This window comes from Haplochromis burtoni, unplaced genomic scaffold (assembly GCF_018398535.1).
Source record: "Haplochromis burtoni strain Fernald_Lab_line unplaced genomic scaffold, NCSU_Asbu1 Contig_10, whole genome shotgun sequence".
Taxonomy (NCBI): Eukaryota; Metazoa; Chordata; class Actinopteri; order Cichliformes; family Cichlidae; genus Haplochromis; species Haplochromis burtoni.
Window position 1 is genome coordinate 2,681,393 of NW_024582371.1, and position 7,116 is coordinate 2,688,508.

Sequence of the window (7,116 nt, forward strand, 5' to 3'; positions counted from 1 at the left end):
TACAACTTGTAGTTAACCTGTAGTTAACTTGCACTTAATATGTCTAAAATCTACCAAACAAGCTTTGACTCAAGGCACAGCTTACTTGATTTGTATTTTAAATACAAATTGTGACTTTGCGATTGTGCCTAAAGTTATTCTGCAGCTTCTTTGTTTTAGCATCCAAATGTATACAGATGAATATATATAATCAGCAAACATCTGGCAAGTTAGAGTAGGTGGACGGATTTCAGACATTCAAAAAAAAGAGGATCCAACCATTTGTGAAATTGTTTTCTGTCTGTAAAAGCTGATTTTATCCAGTCAATTAAATGAAGTGAAAACATCAACGTGTTAACTGTTCCAAGTATACCACTGTTTTTTCTCCTTAATTAAAAGCTGGACACAATATTAGAAATATTTAAATATTTTAAAAAGGTATTAAGGGTGCATAGTCACCAGGTTATCAGTCAGGAGACAGCAGACTGTGTTCTGCATGAGAAATGTTTGTCTTTTCGCAAACTCGATCAAGTCAAGGCATCAAAATCTACCTGGTTACATTTAGGCACTAAAAACTACAAAGATTTTGTAGTTTTGGTTCAAATATTTCCCTTCCCAATACTAATGTTTCACATTAACTTCATGATTTATATATTTAATGCCAAGCAGTCTTTCATAAGCATAACAAGCTGAGTGTAGCTGAAAAACATCACTGACACAAAAGAATGCCTTGCATGAAAGAAACAAAACAATACTCATTGTCAACCTGGGAATGGAAAACATGTCATGATGCATCTAATATAGTCTTATGAGAAGAAGCGTGAAGAAACGAAACCGTTTTTTGTTTAGAGGTAAACACAGCTCACTCCTGTTTCTAAGCAAATTCTAAATAAAATCTCTTTTTAAAATACTTTTAGAATAGTGCAATGCAATTCAAGTGATACATGTGTATTAATAAGCAACTCTTTATACATACTTTGTCACCATGTAAACAGCCTATTACCTGATACTGGAACCAGGAAATATACAGGTCACTTTTTCTGAGCATCGACAGGCACTCTGGATTTATTTGATGATGGACGGCTTTTTAAACACAGTGAGTGGATGGCCCTAAAGTCTCAAAAAAAACCTCAGTGCTATGATGCAGCAGTAATATTGTGACACTAAAAGACACTCATCATATAAAACTGCATTAGGAGTGCATAGATTATCAATCACGAAACAGCAGGTTGTGCCCTGCTGGTGAAATTTGTGGAAGGAGGAAGTATTGTGTTTTTGGTTAAATATGTCAGAAACATCCCCACAGCATGGTGCTGCCACCATCACTGTCGAGGTGGTATTGGCCAGGTGATGAGTGGTGCCAGGTTTCATCCAGACATGACGCTTGCCTTTTGGGCCAAAGAATTCAGTCTTTGTTTCTCATGGTGCCCTTTGACAAAGTCTACGTGGGTTGTCATGTGCTTTTTACTGAGGAATGGCTTCGTCTGGCCACTTTACCATACAGGCCTGAGTGTTCCAGAAATGGTTGTCCTTCTGGAAAGTTCTCCTTTATCCACAAAGCAGTGCAGGAGCTGTCAGAGTGACCACTGGGTTCTTGCTTACCTCCCTGACTTAGACCCTTCTACCCTGATTCCTCAGATTGGTATTTCTTTACCTTTCTCTAGGTCAGTGCCTCAATACAATCCTTACAATCCTGTCTCGGAGGTCTATAGACAATTCCTCGGATGTCATGGCTTTGTTTGTGCTTTGACATACACTGTCAGCTATGAGAACTTACATAGACAGGTGTGTGCCTTTTCAAATCATGTCGTATCCACTGAATTTAGCACAAATGGACTCCAGTCCCCGTAGAAACATCTGATAGACGATCAGTGGAAACATGGTGAACCTGAGCTCAGTTTTGAAGCTCAGGTGCTTCAAAACACGGCTGTTTCCTGAATGTTTCTAAGCAATTTAGATAGTCAGAATTGTTTTAAATACTTCCTTAATTGTGAATAATTAACTAGCACACTAACTCAAGTGATTCTCAGTGATCTAATATTTATGTGAACTTTGTGACTGAATAATCAACGAGTTACCAAAAAAGAACCAGGAAACGTACAGGTGTCAGCGGGCTTTTCCCTCACTACACTTTCCTCCTAGTTCGAGCAGCAACACTCCCCCTGGACTCATTTTATGAGTCCAGGGGGACTTTTGTAGCTCAGAGTGAGCACAAGCGGGAGCTTGTGCTCACTCTGAGTCTTAGAAAACTCGAGTTCCAACAGGTGGATGGGGAGCATAGCTTTTCACCCATTTTCAGATCTTACCAGAGATGTACGATCAGTTCAAGTCTGGCCTCCGGCTTGGACACTCAAAGTCTTTTACTTTGTTAAAAAAAAAAAGATGAAGTGATGGCCTTATTTAGTCACTGAAAACTGCTTTGTTAGGTTTAGGAAGTTTTGTGTTTTGTGTTAAATATGTCGTTTTGCAACATAAATCTAATGATTTAAATTTAATGCAGTGACTTTATAGTGTTTCTGTATCTGGTGACTAACATCACTGACACAAAAGAAACCAAAGAAACATATTGCATGTACGAGAGGAAATAGTAGCCTTTGAGGAGTCTTCTGAGAATGGGTAAAATGTTAAGCTGATTGTCAGGGCTGATGTGGAAAGACAGGACTCGTATGCAGGGCTCCTTTGAAGAAGACAGTGGATTTATTTACAGTGAAGCAAAGGTAACAACAACAACAACAGTTCAATATATACAGACGTGGACTAAATTGTTGGTACCCTTCAGTCAGTGAAAGAAAAACTCACAATGGTCACAGAAATAACTTTAATTTGACAAAAGTAATAATAAACAAAAAATTCCAATCTTAACCAATGAAAGTTTGACATTGCTTTTCAACCATGCTTCAACTGAATTATTTAAAAAGTAAATGCATGAAACAGGCCTGGACAAAAATGATGGTACCCCTAGAAAAGAATGAAAAGAATGTGACCAAAGGGACGTGTTAATCCAAGGTGTGTCCACTAATCAGCATCACAGGTGTCTGCAATCTTGTAATCAGTCAGTGGGCCTATAGGACTCCAGGTAGTCACTGTGTTGTTTGGTGACATGGTGTGTACCACACTCAACATGGACCAGAGGAAGCAAATGAAAGAGTTGTCTCAGGAGATTAGAAAGAAAATCATAGACAAGCATGTTGAAAGTAAAGGCTATAAGACCATCTCCAAGCAGCTAGATGTTCCTGTGACTACAGTTGCACATGTCATTCAGAAATTTAAGATCCATGGGACTGTAGCCAACCTCCCTGGATGTGGCTGCAGGAGGAAAATTGACAACAGATCAAAGAGACGGATATTCCGAATGGTAACAAAAGAGCCCAGAAAGAAATCCAAGCTGAACTTCATGCTCATGGAACATCAGTGTCAGATCGCACCATCCGTCGTTGTTTCAGCCACAGTGGCCTACATGGGAGACGACCAAGGACACTATTGTTGAAAACAAATCATAAAAAAGCCAGACTGGAATATGCCAAACTACATGTTGACAAGCCACAAAGCTTCTGGGAAAATGTCCTGTGGACAGATGAGACAAAAATTGAACTTTTTGCCAAGGCACATCAGCTCTATGTTCACCGACGGAAAAATGAAGCATATCAAGAAAAGAACACTGTCTTAACTGTGAAGCTCGGTTATGTTCTAGGGCTGCTTTGCTGCATCTGGAACAGGGTGTCTTGAATCTGTGCAGGGTACAATGAAATCTCAAGACTATCAAGGGATTCTAGAGAGAAATGTGCTGGCCAGTGTCAGAAAGCTTGGTCTAAGTCGCAGGTCATGGGTCTTACAAAAGGACAATGACGCAAAACACACAGCGAAAAAAAACACTGAAGGATGGCTAAGAGGGAAACATTGGACTATTTTAAAGTGGCCTTCTATGAGCCCTGACCTCAATCCTATTGAGCATTTTTGGAAGGAGCTGAAACATGCAGTCTGGAAAAGGCGCCCCTCAAACCGGAAACAACTGGGCCAGTTTGCTTATGAGGAGTGGGCCAAAATACTTGCTGAGTGGAGCAGAAGTCTCACTGGCAGTTACAGGAATCGTTTTTTTTTTATTTTTAATGCATTTGAACGAATGTCAAGCAATCTCTTGTAGAGTTTTGATGTAAAAAAAATAATAATAATAATAATACTAAGTCTAATCAGTTTTTCAATAAGGCTGTAACATGATAAAACGTAGAATAAGGGAAGTGTTGCCAATGATTTCTGGATGCTCTGCAATAACCTTTGATGCCCTTGGAATGAGGAAAATGTTAAGCTAAGGTTTGGTGGGAAAGTCAGCAGTTTCGCTATTATGATTAGCAATGCATTTGTTATGTCATGTAGATAAAAACATAAATTATGTAACTAAGAAAGTGCTCGAAGAAGCACAAAGAAAAAACATGACGAAATGAAACCAGCTGTTGTAGTTGTTTAGAGGAAAACACGGCTGTTTCCTGAATGCTTCTCAGCAATTTAGATCAAATCAGAATTGTTTTAAATACTTCCTTACTTGCAAATAATTACCTAGCACAATAACTCAAGCGATACTCGGTGATCTACTCTCTATAGGAACTTTGTGACTGTATAATCAACCAGTTACCTAATTTGGGGTAAGGAACCAGGAAACGTACAGTACTTTCCTCCTTGTTTGAGCAGCAATACTCCCTCTTGACTCGTTTTATGATGGGAAATTTGTAGTGCAGAGTGAGGGCAAGCTCCCAGCCAAAGTCTCAGAAATCTCTAGGTGTGGACACAGCAGTAATCGTGTCAAACTATTTATATGTTCATGTGCAAACATTCGTAATATTCTGCTCAATATGTATCTTTGTATCACTGCCTTACCAGCTTTTCTGTTTTTTAAGCTGTATTCTAATAGGGGAGGGGGGGTGGGGGGTGGGGGGTCTGAAACGAAGACCATCCAAAACAGCATTTAAAAATATATATTTTGTTGTAATTTCCTGTAATGTTATCTAATGAAACTGTGGAAAAGAGAAACTGTGCATCCAAAATGTGTACTGTAACATGTTCCACAGTTTGTCATGTAACAGCCTTATTCCAAATTGGATTAAAATCATTTTTCACCTAAAACTAAAAACAATCCTGTGCAATGCAATGCAATATAATAATGTATAGGTTATTGGAAAGAATTTGACACAAAAAACTCATTTCAGTTCACGATTATGTAGTATTGTTTGTAGAATCAATTTGATGTCACATTTTTAACAAAAAGACAGAAAGCAGAAACAGAAAGCTTTTTAATGTAGCTGCTCCTTCCTGGTAAGAAATTGACTCATTTATTACAACAGTTTCTTTTGTTCATTGTGTGTCTGCATTCATTTTCTGTATTTGAGATAATGATGGAGGAGATGACTCCTTATGAACACTCCTTATAGCAAGCTTGACAAGTGTTTCTTCGAAGATACAGAGATGAGACGAGGTTAATTCTTTGACGTGAATAAAAACAAGACTTTACATTTCTTTCTAAGGAAGGGACACTTGAGAATATTTTCTTATCATGTTTTGTGGTTAGCTTTGGCTTGCTGTCAAACTCGTATCGGGATAATATTTCTTCTTGGTGTGGTGCAAAGTTTTTGATTAAACAGTTTTGGATAACACTGGTTTTGCTGATAATTGTTGTATATGACACGCTCTCTTATGTAACCACACTATACTGACCATTGCATGATTGTCATTGCACTGTAGAAAGCCAGTAATGTTTCCCTTTTCATGAGCCATCTTATTGTTTCTGTGTTTTTGTGAAACACGTGAGGTAATTTAAGTGGTGTTTTTTGTTCAGCGAGCCACCCAACATGTTATCCTACTCAATTCAGTGAAGAAAAGAAGAAAGATAAGGGGAATTCAATCTATAGTGCAATGTTTGGGGAAACTACACGAGGCGCACAGGTTTTTTCTCAACTTGTATCCAGTTAAAGAACTGTATCCAGTTGAAGGATGTTAATAAAAGGCCAATGGTCACTTAGTTAGTTACACCATGCTAGATCCATAATGATAGGATAGTATCACACAGTCGCTGCAGATTTGTTGGTTGCACATCCATGATGTGAATCTGTAATGTGACAAAATGTGGAACAAGTGAAGCGCTGTAAATACTGTTCGGATGCACTGCAGGCCATGGCGATGTGTATTCATATGCATCATGTTAGTAACAACAATGTTAATATTTGTAACTAAAAAATTTTTACATTTTACAAGTCCAAAAAAAATGACCCAGTCTAAAGTTCAATTGTTGAACGTCATACTGATGTCCAGATTTAGTCATGGTTGGACGTGGACCAAGTTTGGAGATCGTATAGATGTCCATACTTGGTCATGGGCCGATGGACTCAATATAGACATGATCTGCATGTCTGTCCGACGTCCAGTGTTTAGTGGGTACAGCAAGCTTATTGACAGGTGTTCCCATGTAGATACAGAGATGAGACACGGTATCCGAAAAATTCTTTGACATGAATACAGACAAGACTTTACATTTCTTTCTAAGGAAGGGACACTTGAGGATATTTTCTTATCATGTTTTGTGGTTATCTTTGGCTTGCTGTCAAACTCGTATCGGGACAATATTTCTTCTTGGTGTGGTGCAATGTTTTCGATTAACAGTAACTGGTTATGTTGATAATTGTTGTATATGACACGCTCTCTTAACTAACCACTATATTGACCATTACATGATTATTTGTCATTGCACTGTAAAAAAGCCAGTGATGTTTCTTTTTTCACAAGTCATCTGATTGTTACTTTGTCTTCATAAAAGTTGAAACTCATCAGATAAGGCAACATTTTCCAATCTTCTGTCATCCTTTTTTAAGTCTGCGTGAACTGTAACCTCAGTTTCCTGTGCAACGCTGCCAGAAGTGGTGACCAGATAAGCCTCTGTACAACATTTTCCACAGGCTTTGCAGATTGCAGTGTATTTTGGGAAATACCTTTTTGATTCTTTCAATAAAAGTTCTCCCTAAATGAGGAAAAATATAGTGTGAGGCGACACGGATATATGTATCATAACATGGCTAAAAAAATAGTCAAATATGGCTCAAAAATAATGATCTATGAATCTCTCCCTACAATAAAAAATTATGAGACAAAACAGCA